Consider the following 14684-nt stretch of genomic DNA (forward strand, 5'->3'; position numbering starts at 1 on the left):
CAATGGCCGACATAGTGTAACTGAGGCAGAATAAGGGGAACCAGCCCGGCAGATAGAAAACCGCCTTAAAAACCATCCACAAACAGGCCGGCACACCGGATCTCGACACGAATCCACCGGGCGGATTCGTGCTGGGGACTGTCACGCCTTCTCTCCCAGAAAGCAGTGCGTTAGACTGCACGGCTAACTGGGCGGGCTAACCCTGCTGTACTCACTATTTATTGAAGCTCAAGAGGTGCTGGGGGACTCCGACGGTGTGAATGAGAGAGAGAGAGAGAGAGAGAGAGAGAGAGAGAGACTGACTGGCTGAGTGAGAGCTTGTTATACCTAATGGTATGGCTCTTTTATAATAGTTTAAATATTGTATGTGTGGTGTACGGCTTGCCTGCATGTGTGAGTTCTTATGTGCGTCAGTGTGTATGCTTGTGTGTGCCTTTGAGTGTGGATGTCTGTGTAAATATGTATGCCTGTGTGTAAAGTGTGTAAATATGTTCTGCTTTTTTTCCTAAATAAGTACCATAATATGTAGGCACGACTATATAAGCAGTATGTGCTGGGGAAAAAAATTATTGAAAAAATTATAAATTTGCAATGTATATATGTACATAACAGATTTAAAAAATTGAACCAAACTTATCGAAAAAGTTAAAAACTGTAAATGAATGAAAAAATAGTTTAAAGTTTTTCTCAATTTTGCACTTCATGTGCGTATGTGATTGTATGAGTGTAGGTGTAAATAGATTAGTTTTTATGTTTCAGCTACCGCTAGCTATCCAAGTCATACTAGTTTAAGTGTGGGTTCCACCCAGTTCATTTTAGTGCAGCTGTTTGGGATGAACGTTTTAGGGCCATCCGCTACATTGTATTACTAAATTATTTCAGCTGCTTGAAGTGGAAAATGTTTAGAGCCACCCAGTTTGATGTATAAATTAAGTCTTCTGGTTGGGTGGAATTTCACTAGTAATAGTAGTGATGTAAGAGAACTTATACCTCTGCATTACCTGTAAACAGTACTGCAATGTAAAGTACAATTTTTTTTCAACCAGTACTATTATTCTTAAAAATCGAGAACTATAAATAAAAAAATTTGAAACGGAAACAAGAACTGTGAATTTAAAAGCAGTATTACTTCGTGTATTGTAAAAACAACAAGATTTGTGGGTGTAAAGCTGTATTACTACTGTGAGTATTTATGTCTTAATAAAAAATTGTTATTCGTTACCATACGTCTTTGTTATTATTTCACCAATCCCTACCCTTACAAATGAGTATAAAGGCTGTGCAAAACGCACAAGATATCAGTTTAAAGCATGGGGGAGGTGACGTTTAAGATGGAGGAAAACAAAAATATGTAATGATTGCATGGGATTTCACCAGTCGTGTTGCATGTATAGCTTTTTGGGAACAAGCAGACCGTGATCGTGTCTGCTTCCAAAGATATATAGCAAACATGGCTGAAATTTTGTTTCCTGTGCTTGAACAAAGCCACAGACAAAGGATCTGGGAAAAGCTACATACTAAGTAGGAGCTAGGTAAAAAGAAAGAAAACCACAGAATGTGAGGTACAAAATTCATTTATTTTCCTTAATCCATCTTAAAAGTAATTTTACATTTTCATAAGCAGACAATACTATTTTCACACTTCTTCGTCCTGAGCTTACGGATAGCAGGGCACCCGTAGAATTACAGGCAGTGAATAGATGCAGACTTGAAGATTCATGCATCCATATACTCTTCTCATCGCCTTTGACGTAGATGATAGGGTCAGGACGATCGAATGTTCGATGTGACGTCGTCATTTCTTCGCAAAGCATACCAGTATCAACCCAGTGGAGTCCATCAATGAAACGTGTTAGCCACTTTGCACTCCTCCGTGTTTTAGCACAGTTCACATCCTTGAAAGGCCTCGGTGAAGCAGTTCTTGCTGAGAGTGTCTCTATTATACCAGCATCTTCTGTGTATGCTATGAGTGTAATATCTTTAAATACGAATTGTCTACACTCATCAACGCAGAAACCTTGAATGTCGGCAACAATGTTCACACTGAAAGATGTCATTGTGAAATACTCTGGGCATGCCACAGCACTTTGTCATGTATACAGCACGCTGCACAGCACCAGTAAGTGGGCAATAGTTAATCACACGGTCATGTAGAACTAGAGAGTACGCTGCAGTGTGTTCCAGGAAATTTGATGAGGATTCAAATTCGATTCGTACATCTATTGATCCTGATTGTCTCATTGGTCTCTTTCTGCTTAGAACAGTTTATCACGATGATTGGTGCCAGCTCCTTGAATTTCTGTGGACTGAGTAGGCACCCTTCCTCTTCAACACCTTCATAGAAAGAAGCACGGAACTTTGCATACAAGTCAAACACTAGACTGTATACATTCCACTGAAGCAGTAAATTGTCATACGGATAAAATTCGGAATTCAAGTAAACTGTGGCATTAGTTAAATTACAGTTGTTGAATACGGTGCAATCATTTGCTAAATTCCCCCTTCTATTGGTCTGGAATGCAAATATGATGAATCTTGGTGTTTCCAGCTGCAGTGAGGTATTAATAGCCCATGTCTGTCTGCTCGCTGTCGATAGTACTGGGTACTCAAAAACCTCCCATAAGCGGAGAGGGCCGGCCGGAGTGGCTGAGTGGTTAAAGGCGCTACAGTCTGGAACCGCACGACCACTACGGTCGCAGGTTCGAATCCTACCTCGGGCATGGATGTGTGTGATGTCCTTAGGTTAGTTAGGTTTAAGTAGTTCTAAGTTCTAGGGGGCTTATGACCACAGCAGTTGAGTCCCATAGTGCTCAGAGCCATTTTAAGCGGAGAGTTAATGGCAGTTATGTGCCGGTATACAGAACTTTTATAAGCTTCAAATGCTCCTTGTCTGCCACAGTGATGTGCAAAATTTTCCATATAATTTTATTGATGATGATCTGATGTGCCAAAGGCCTAGCTGCAGTGGTAACACCGGTTCCCGCCAGATCACCGAAGTTAAGAGCTGTCGGGCCGGGCAAGCATTTGGATGTGTGACCATCCGGTCTGCCAAGCGCTGTTGGCAAGTGGATGCACTCAGCCCTTGTGAAGTAAACTGAGAAGCTACTTAATTGAGAAGAAGCGACTCCGGTCTCGTCAACTGACATACGGCCAGGAGGGCGGTGTGCTGACCGCATGCCCCTCCATATCCGCATCCAGTGACGCCTGTGGGCTGAAGGTGACACGGCGGCCGTTCGGTACTGCTGGGCCTTCCAAGGCCTGTTTGAATGGAGTTTAGTTTTAGATGACCTGATTCTCTTGAGCTCCTTGAATGTATGAGTTGCTATCTGTTGCACTCCGTTCAAATGGTTCAAATGGCTCTGAGCACTATGGGACTTAACAGCTGTGGTCATCAGTTCCCTAGAACTCAGAACTACTTAAACCTAACTAACCTAAGGACATCACACACATCCATGCCCGAGGCAGGATTCGAACCTGCGACCGTAGCAGTCGCGCGGTTCCGGACTGCGCGCCTAGAACCGCGAGACCACCGCGGCCGGCTTGCACTCCGTACCAGAATAAACTCCTGCTTAGCATTCATAATAATCCGCTGCATGTCCTCAAGGTACCCCATAAGCATTTTTAGAGGTATGCATACAGTAAATCGGCGGTACTCTTCTGCTGTTCTGCCCACAGGCACATCAACGAACCATCCTGTATTTTATAAGCCATTCAAATCCAAGGGTGGTTGATCTAAGGGTTGATGCTATGCCAACATTATGTGTACCATCAATCTCTACCCCATTAAGTTCATAACGTATTTCCTGGAACGGGAATGCCAAAGTATTACGTGTAAGCTCTGATGTCACTGTATGACTACCATCCTTTTTCTTAAAGGATCCATCCAAATATATGAAACTCTTGCATGGAAGAGTTAAAGCGTCTTGATGCTGGATGAGAATCCTAATTGCATCGTTCTTGTTAAATGTCGTTGAAGCATAATGGTTATGCGAGAAGTATTCCTGGCGTATGATTCGCTCATTATATTCCACTCGGTGAGATATATTGAGCGACGACCACCATTGCGAGGTTACAAGCCTACTGATTTAAGAAACTCGTAGTTAGCCCGTGTTATCACCTTGCGGTTCTGCTGCGAAGTGCTATGCTGTGCGCTGTGTGGTTTTATACCTTACGCTCATCTTGTTGTAGATGTAGTCGTACAATGATTTCCTCACCACGATAGTCAACAAGCTGGTTATTCTGATCCACAACACGCAGCTCCAAATAGTCCAGTGTCTGAAATGTCATTGGAAAATATGTAGCGGTGGTAGGAGTCTCAATCTTATACCCTGTTCCAACTGATGGGAAGAATCTGTAAATTCAATGAACCAATCTATCGTTGAGATACGAGTTCGTTGCAATGTTACACTCAACACGGACTGTACTGACAGGGAGAATATCCACTGTCTGATCAGATTTTTAAAATTTATTGGCATCCGTCTTCAAAACCTCTCCCTTTGTGAAACCCAGAAGTGGGCCTATTGAAATTTCTGCTTAGTCAATCGAAGAATTCACCGTCCTAATTTCAGATTTAAGTGTACTGATGTTTGCACGGAGCTCAATCCCTTTTTCAGACTGTTTTAGAACTTCCTTTAAATCATCAATACCTTATGCACCAGGTTCAATTTCTACAATTTCTTCATTACCATTAATTTACAGATGCAGTCCCCCCCATGAACCATGGACCTTGCCGTTGGTGGGGAGGCTTGCGTGCCTCAGCTATACAGATAGCCGTACCGTAGGTGCAACCACAACGGAGGGGTATCTGTTGAGAGGCCAGACAAACGTGTGGTTCCTGAAGAGGGGGAGCAGCCTTTTCAGTAGTTGCAAGGGCAACAGTCTGGATAATTGACTGATCTGGCCTTGTAACAATAACCAAAACGGCCTTGCTGTGCTGGTACTGCGAACGGCTGAAAGCAAGGGGAAACTACAGCCGTAATTTTTCCCGAGGGCATACAGCTTTACTGTATGATTAAATGATGATGGCGTCCTCTTGCAGTAAATGAAGCGGGCAAAAAGGAATACAAACGTCTCAAAAATGAGATCGACAGGAAGTGCAAAATGGCTAAGCAGGGATGGCTAGAGGACAAATGTAAGGATGTAGAGGCCTATCTCACTAGGGGTAAGATAAATACTGCCTACAGGAAAATTAAAGAGACCTTTGGAGATAAGAGAACGACTTGTATGAATATCAAGAGCTCAGATGGAAACCCAGTTCTAAGCAAAGAAGGGAAAGCAGAAAGGTGGAAGGAGTATATAGAGGATCTATACAAGGGCGATGTACTTGAGGACAATATTATAGAAATGGAAGAGGATGTAGATGAAGATGAAATGGGAGATATGATACTGCGTGAAGAGTTTGACAGAGCACTGAAAGACCTGAGTCGAAACAAGGCCCCCGGAGTAGACAACATTCCATAGGAACTACTGACGGCCTTGGGAGAGCCAGTCCTGACAAAACTCTACCATCTGGTGAGCAAGATGTATGAAACAGGCGAAATACCCTCAGACTTCAAGAAGAATATAAAAATTACAATCCCAAAGAAAGCAGGTGTTGACAGATGTGAAAATTACCGAACTATCAGTTTAATAAGTCAAAGCTGCAAAATACTAACACGAATTCTTTACAGACGAATGGAAAAACTAGTAGAAGCCAACCTCGGGGAAGATCAGTTTGGATTCCGTAGAAACACTGGAACACGTGAGGCAATACTGACCTTACGACTTATCATAGAAGAAAGATTAAGGAAAGGCAAACCTACGTTTCTAGCATTTGTAGACTTAGAGAAAGCTTTTGACAATGTTGACTGGAATACTCTCTTTCAAATTCTAAAGGTGGCAGGGGTAAAATACAGGGAGCGAAACGCTATTTACAATTTGTACAGAAACCAGATGGCAGTTATAAGAGTCGAGGGACATCAAAGGGAAGCAGTGGTTGGGATGGGAGTAAGACAGGGTTGTAGCCTCTCCCCGATACTTTTCAATCTGTATATTGAGCAAGCAGTAAAGGAAACAAAAGAAAAATTCGGAGTAGGTATTAAAATTCATGGAGAAGAAATAAAAACTTTGAGGTTCGCCGATGACATTGTAATTCTGTCAGAGACAGCAAAGGACTTGGAAGAGCAGTTGAATGGAATGGACAGTGTCTTGAAAGGAGGATATAAGATGAACATCAACAAAAGCAAAACGAGGATAATGGAATGTAGTCAAATTAAATCGGGTGATGCTGAGGGAATTAGATTAGGAAATAAGAAGCTTAAAGTAGTAAATGAGTTTTCCTATTTGGGGAGCAAAATAACTGATGATGGTCGAAATAGAGAGGATATAAAATGTAGACTGGCAATGGCAAGGAAAGCGTTTCTGAAGAAGAGAAATTTGTTAACATCCAGTATTGATTTAAGTGTCAGGAAGTCATTTCTGATAGTATTTGTATGGAGTGTAGCCATGTATGGAAGTGAAACATGGACGTTAAGTAGTTTGGACAAGAAGTGAATAGAAGCTTTCGAAATGTGGTGCTACAGAAGAATGCTGAAGATTAGATGGGTAGATCACATAACTAACGAGGAAGTATTGAATAGGATTGTGGAGAAGAGAAGTTTGTGGCACAACTTGACCAGAAGAAGGAATCGGTTGGTAAGACATGTTCTGAGGCATCAAGGGATCACCAATTTAGAGTTGGAGGGCAGCGTGGATGGTAAAAATCGTAGAAGGAGACCAAGAGATGAATACACTAAGCAGATTCAGAAGGATGTAGGTTGCAGTAGGTACTGGGAGATGAAAAAGCTTGCACAGGATAGAGTAGCATGGAGAGCTGCATCAAACCAGTCTCAGGACTGAAGACCACAACAACAACAACATATGCAGTTTATTGTTAGCCTCTGTGATGCTTGGGATGGTGTTGTATGTCTCCAGTCCAGTCAGCACGATGCTCCAGTCTCCAGCGCTTAAGTCAATTGATGGTAAGTAAATCGCACGTAGTACAGACCATCATTCTTTTAATGTCGGAGTGTACGACGTTGCATCTAAACATCGACTGGTGGATGGGTGCTTAATACTTGGCCTTACATATCGTTCATAAAAGTCAGGAGAAACATGATTCATAGATGACCACACAGGAATGTATTAAAGTCTTGGTAGCTTCGAAAATTATAGAACACATGTCGTCTGCCCGCGAAGTAACGTTGTAATTCTTCTGAGGGTTGCAGGTCGCCGAATGAGTCGAAATAGTAGACGTTATTTGTATTTCTTTTTTTAACATATGCTACCCAATGAGTTCCAGGTCCTCCTGCTACTTCCAGATTCAATTCCGCATTCTCCTGATTTCCACTTAGACTTTGGTAATGTATTCCGCATAAACACATCTCGGAATCTCGTGATGTTGAATTTCTTCATAACAAACTTAAGCAGATCTGTACTTGTAAGCGCCCTGTCTGGTAGGACTGCTAGGGATCATATTTTTTTGTGAAGAGACCTAGTCCTTTCCTGTATGGTTTCAAGTATAGCCCTTTTCCGACTGCTGCTGCCTCCATCATGTGGTTATGTCTTCGTGCGTCCTGCAGTTGCTCCTGAGAACTTTGTGCGTTCTTGACTGTCCTGGCAATAGCCGCAACACCGCCACCCAGTGAACTCACCGCTGAGAGACCTGCTAAGGCAGGAACGAAGAAGGGAGTGATTCCACCTGACGTCTTGGGTATTGGTAGAACCCTGGGCGATTTAATCGATTTTTTTCCTCGCCCCTTTATGCTTCAGGGCGCTTTTAGCTGAATACAACGCTCTGAAGATAGCTTTTTGTGCACCCTTTGGTTTTCATCGTCTTCCTTAGCGCCCTTCGTGCAGCGATCGTAACTTGGTTCAACTACTTCACACCCAAGCCCAACTTAACTTTACTACGCATAGGTTTTTCAACTTCAAATGCTGCAGCGCGTTGGCGTATACCAATATCCTATCTCACACGTATTGCCTTAGCTTTATCAGCTAAAATTCGATCGGTGGTATGACGATCTTTATTTGCTACGTAAGCGATGTCGCGTTCCAAACATGCTTCGTGGAGTAGATGTATCCCCTTATCACCACGTGCCAGTCGAAATTGAAGTATTGTCCCAGGTCCACAGTTGTTATATCCAGGAATGTGTAAATCGACTGGTAGCTTGTCAAGAATGCCGCCGCCTCCTCTAATGCGTCTCCTACCACGCATGTTATGCTACTGAGGTGCTTGTGGTCTGCACTCCTTGTTATATCACAAATCTTCAGCGTCGATCCAGCTACTTTGTGATGCGGGAAAACCAAGCCATTTAACCAAGGCTTTATTCCCTCGGCGCCGTATAACGGCGATATAAACTTTTGGTTCCGAGCTCTTCTGTCACTCTTGTGTGTTAAAAGCATTCCACAATTTCAGTACGGCTGCTATCCTTTAAGAGGTATGCTCCAGGGTTCGTTCTCTGCACTTTGGAAACTGAGTATCTCGGGTGACCAGTTTAGCATGTACGACTTCTCAAATGCTGTCATGTATTTTGAAATATGTACTAAATTGATTCCAGCAATCTGCACATATCTTTACAAAATCATTGAACGACATGTTGGTTCCTGCATGAGCCTGGCAAATGTGTTTTAAATTCAGATTGTCTTATTTCAACGCTGTAATTAGGTTTGCATTATCCCCCACCAACTGTTTTGAGATTTGGAATATGTCTGACTCAGACATCAAGAACCATATGGCGACCAAAACAGATATATCACCTAATTTGATTTTGGTTTCCCACAGCAACATCTTCAAATATAATTAGATTAGATTAGATTCAATTTTCGTTCTATAGACCAAAAAATGAGATGATTGTCATGGGTGTGGAACATGTCATAAAGTATAACATAAAAACATAAAACATTTGAATATGATGCTTACTACACCGATCATTTGTCAGGAGATAGTCGGAATAGGTTAATACAATGCAGTAAACTGGAACAGCTAATATTTACAGAATTAATGCACTGTCAGAATGAAACACTGTTATGCAGTATTAATAAATTTATCATACACAAAATACCTAATCTTGTCTGTTGTGACTGAGTGTTGTCAAAACTGAAATCTACCAGATATTTTTATTTAAGCTAGCTTAACAGTTCTGTTAAGATACTCATCTATGGAATAGAAGGAGTTGCCTATCAAAAAGTTGTAAGGTGGCATGGTCTCCTGACCTTCATTTCTTACATATTCCGACCTCACCATCGTATTCTGTGTATCAAGACGTTTCATTCGAGACCAAACTCGATAGGGTAGAGTCAATTTTACGTACTTCCATTTAATCAATATGCAAATCCAATAAATAAATCGCAAGTGCGCACCGAGTTCAAAAAGTCGAGGCTGATATACACAAACATTCAAGACACGACGGCCACAGGAGTTTTTGTTCGGTGGGGGCAACCAGCCCACTGGAAAGTCTGTAGAAGGGTGAGTTAGCATGCAGCTGCACTGGCCGGCCGACCGCCCACGGACCAAAACAATTTTTGCCAGAGAAAAGGGATAATGGCCTGCGTGTTCACCTTAAAAGCAAAACCTGCTGTATTGTTTGGGAGAGCCCCACAATACGCATTTTTTGACAGACCTAGTGCGCAGTTTCAGAGTTCTCATAAGTTGACAGTAAATGCCTAAAGCAGATGCTATATATTTCCAGATTGGTCGGCTTAGCCATTCTCCCATTTGTAAGAGTAACGCTGATTGGTGGACTATTTCTGATGCAATGAGCCAGAGGAGTGAGGGAAAGACAGCAGATGATATACGTTTTCACTTTTGCATGGAGGGAAGTTATTCAGGTGACGCTCTTGTAGCGGAAACACGAAGCGGGAGCGAGTGCATTCATGCGTGTACGCAGAGAGAGAGGAACAAAGTCTCTACGCAGTACTGCACTGAGAGAGCACCTCTGTCGCTAGTGAATCGGAGTGATAATCTATACTGAGTCGCTCGCGATTAAGAGTTTCTTTACTGTGTTGGCCGCCACACAGACAAAGTATTAGTTAGCGCCTGCAAGCGAACATTGAGTGGCATCTCGGTGGACTGGTCATATGACTGATGTACCACGCCAATAGTTAGACTAGGGCAGATAGGAGTCTTTGACTTCATCAAGGCGTAGTGAGAGTTCGATTGGCGAAGGTCAATCCAGATAGAAAGAGAGAGTTTTGTAATTTTTCAGCAGCAAACAACGCAGGCAGCAGTCGTCGCAGCTAACGGTATTGTGCGCTACAGCGTACGCGAGCCCCACCTTTCCTCCATTAGAAATAATGTACTTCACTCACATCACTCCATTACATTTCTCACGCGACAGCCTCGACCGCACTTAGAAAAATTCTGTTGGATAATTATTCAAGTTGAGTAGGCACGGCTCTCAGCCATTCTGCCAAGTAAATAACATTTTAAAAGAAAAGGGATAAAAGAACTTGCCCACACTTTGTATATAAATGTCATTAACAGGATTCCTATCTATAAGAGGTAACCTCCTATTTTGAAAAGAACCCAGAAATTTGTGTATCAGTTTATAAATAAAAGTTTCATTTGATTTTTCTTAAATTTTGCAATAAATAATATTTTCCATTCGTTCAATGTTTTTCTTACACTAACTAGCAATACTCCAGTACCCAAGTATCCCACTAGTTAGGTAAGAAAATAGAATATTTTTGTGTCTTTTCCTTACAGCAGAAGATTCCAGAAAATATTTATTGCTGAAAGTTTTTCAGGCGTTTCTTTTTGGTACGTTAGGAGCATCTGTCTGACTTCTGTAGTAGTGTGGGGTGGAAATTGCTTCTTGCAGGAGTCAAAGGGTACTTTTCAGATCAATCCATTGCACAACTTGTCAACATAGCACCCACACACTGACGAAGTCTTACAAACTCTGTTTAAACCATGCTTTATCTGAAAACACATTTTTAATGGTTGCTGGCAATTTATTGAAAATGTTTGTTCCTGAATATTGGACCCCTTTTTGGACCAAGGTTAGTGATGTTAGGTCTTTTGTAGATTGTTCTTATTCCTAGTATTGATAATATGTATTGAGCTATTGGTTGGAAATAGAGATGTATTACTTGCAACAAATTTCATTAAGGAATATATATACTGAAAGCAGTGGTTACAATACGAAGGTCACTGAACAAGTTTCTACAAGATGTTCTTGAATTTACATCACAAATGATTCTTATCACACGCTTTTGCACCCTAAAAACTTTTGCTCAGTTTGATGAGTTGCCCCAGAATATGATCCCACATGATGTAATAGAATGAAAGTAGGCAAAGTACGCAAGTTTTTTTTATATTTATATCTCCTATGTCTGACATCATTCTCATGGCAAATACAGACTTGTTTAGGCGCTTAAGGAATTCTGTGGTACGCACTTCCCAACTCAATTTATTATCGAGTTGTAATCCCAGAAATTTAACGCTGTCAACCTCTTCGATCTGCATGTCTTCATGTGTTATACTCATGCTGGAAGGAAATCTCTTATGGGTTCTGAATTGCATATATTGGGTCTTCTCAAAGTTTAATGACAGTGGATTAGCTTTAAACTACTTATTAATGTCAGTGAAAATTTGATTAGCAGCTATTTCTAGATCTTTACTTGACTTGCTACTTATTGCAATGTTTGTATCATTTACAAACAAAACAAACATAGCATGTGGCAATGTGACAGATGAGAGGTTATTAATGTGCACAAGAAAAAGCAATGGACCCAAGATGGAACCTTGAGGAGCTGGACATGGTGGCTGAGCAGTTGTAGGCACTTCAGTCTGGAACAACATGACTGCTACGGTTGCAGGTTCGAATCCTGCCTCAGGCATGGATGTGTGTGATGTCCTTAGGTTAGTTAGGTTTAAGTAGTTCTAAGTGTTTGGGGACTGATGACCACAGATGTTAAGTCCCATAATGCTCAGAGCCATTTGAACCATTTTTGAACCTTGAGGAACACCACATGTAATTAATTCCCAGTCAGATGAAGACTGACTGCATACTGCACAGGTTTTTCGCAATGATATCCTTTGTTTCCTGTTAGATGGATAAGACTCAGACCATTCCGCAGCAATGCCGGTGACACCATAATATTCTAATTTACTTAAGAGAATGCTGTGGTTCACACAGTCAAAGGCTTTTGACAGGTCACAGAACATGCCAGTAGCCTCTAATTTATTACCTAATGAATTAAGTACATTCTCACTGTAAGTGTAAATAGCTTTCACTATATCAGAACCTTTAAGAAACCCAAACTGTGACTTGGACAATACATTATTTGCAGTCAGATGCTTAAGGAGATGCTTGAACACAACCATTTCAAATATTTTTGAGAAAGCTGGCAAAAGTGAAATTGGGTGATAGTTTGATGGTATCTCTTTATCCCCCTTCTTGTAAAGAGGCTTAACTTCAGCATATTTTAGCCAATCTGGAAATGTTCCTCTGATAAGAGATTGATTACACAAATAACTTAAGATAGAACTCAACTCTAGTGAGTACTCTTTGATTAACTTTGTTGATCTGCTATCATACCCACTGTAATACTTAGATTTTAAGGATTTTATGATGGATGCTACTTCTTTGGGAGACGTGAGCGTCATTTCCATTTTACTGAAGTTATTTTTAAAGACCGGACTCAGATACTCCATTGCACTGTTCACTGGACCTGATAACCCTAAACTGTTAGTAACAGAAATGAAGTACTTGTTTAAAAGGTTTGCTGCACTTCATGTGCTTGTTACTGAAGTCTCATTTATTTTTAGAGCTATCTGCTCCTCTTCCTTTTTGGCCCCACCTGTCTTTATCTTCACCATAACCCATACAGTTTTATTTTGTTACCTGATGTAATTATCTCTTTCTCATAATAAAGCTGCTTCGATTTCTGGATTACTTGCTTCAGTATTTTGCAGTATTCTTAGTACTACATTACACTTCTAACATCAGACCTGTTCCTAGATAGTACACACAGTCTCCTTTTTGTCCCAGATGATATCTTTATTCCTTGTGTGATCCACAGTTTATTTTTTGACTTCTGTTTGATTTGATTTACCTTTAAAGGAAAGCAGTTTTCAAAAGTGGAGGCAACTTTATTAATGAAAGCTTTGTATTTTCCATTTGACTCAGAAATTTTTTGTAAACATCTATCCAGTTCATGTCCTTGAACAATTTCCTGAATTTCTCAATTTTTGTCTTATTTATTACTCTCCTGTACTCAGACTTCATTGATTTTTTATCCTGACAAGTTTCAGCATTTAACACAAGATGCTGCATGTCATGTTGTAATAGCCCATTTACTATTGGTTTTGTGATATGACTTTTTTCCCTAGTTTTGTCTACAAAGATATTATCAGTAGCAGTCTCAGAGTATTTACATATCCTAGTAGCAAAGTTCACAGTAGGAACTTAATTGAATGATAGTGTTACTGACTGCAATAATTGTTCACTGACAGAGCGTTTCAATAAATCCACATTAAAATCCCCAGAAACCACCATTTCCTTGTTTTCTACTATGAGATGGGACAGCAGAGCTTCCAGATTTTTTATGAAGAGGTTAAAATTTCCTTAAGGTGATCTTATATACTATTATAAAGGACTTATTATGAAATACTTCTTCTGTTCCACAAGCTTCTAAGTGTTGCTCTGAGCAAAATTTATTAATATCAGTATTCTTGAAATCAAAACAGTTTCTGACAAATATGGTAACTCCTCCTTTCTCCATATTTTCTCTACAGAAATAAGAAGCTAACTTGAATCCTGTAACATTTAACATATCTATACCAGTGGTCACATGCTGTTCAGAGAGGCAGAGTATATCAACTGGTTTGCTCAATTCTAATTCTTCAACACAAAAAAGCAACTCATTAAGCTTACCCCTTAGTCCTCGGATATTCTGATGCAACAGTGATAACTGATGTTGTGCATTGACAGAATTGCAACTGGATTAACCTAATTTTCCTGCCAATTTTTAAGTATCTCTAGCTTCAATCAGAGGTTTTCAGCATGAATTGTGTACCTTAAAATCTGCTTTCTGGCTGCCTGTTTTATCAATTTGAATGTAATTTTCAGCCTGTCTCTGAATGTCTTTTGTTTCTGACCTCCCTACCCTTAAAAAACTGCTGATATGTCACTTACAACCACCACACTAAAGTTTGGCCTTACTTTTTCTGGTGAATGGATATCACCGCTCTCACTGAATGTCGTGTGTGAGACACCATCCACACCCTGTAAAATGTCCTGGAATAGTTGGTATTTACGCTGAAACTGAGTTTTTGAAAATACACATACATGCTCAAAGCGGACTCAATTTGGATTTATTAGCAGTGACATGAGAACATTTGTCTTGCCGCAGTTGGATGGACCTACAATTATTGCACGTATATTGTCGGAAGAAGTGCCCCATTCTTCTTCTTCCGGTCTTCTTGCGCACTGTCACAGCTTCAGTTGCTTACAACGAAGTCTTGACGTTTCCCACACCCTGCCATGATACCTACTATGTCAGCTATTGGCGTGCAATGTGATTTATAGAAAATATTGAACACTATGTCCTTTCCATGATACCGTCCATTTCAGGTACTGCCGTGCAATGGGAGAATTTAGTTAAAGGACCTAACTTTCTGCAGTTGCATGTTTCCACTGAAAATACTGGGGCAATAGCTT

The 14684-nt window shown here is 40.7% G+C and overlaps 1 protein-coding gene across 1 annotated transcript in view; it reads left to right on the forward strand.

Moving 5' to 3' along the window:
- The window catches only part of LOC124805240, a 329228-nt gene that overhangs the window by 161571 nt on the left and 152973 nt on the right, over positions 1–14684 (forward strand). The gene's annotated exons all lie outside the window — the stretch shown is intronic.

Source organism: Schistocerca piceifrons, chromosome 7 (assembly GCF_021461385.2).
Source record: "Schistocerca piceifrons isolate TAMUIC-IGC-003096 chromosome 7, iqSchPice1.1, whole genome shotgun sequence".
NCBI lineage: Eukaryota > Metazoa > Arthropoda > Insecta > Orthoptera > Acrididae > Schistocerca > Schistocerca piceifrons.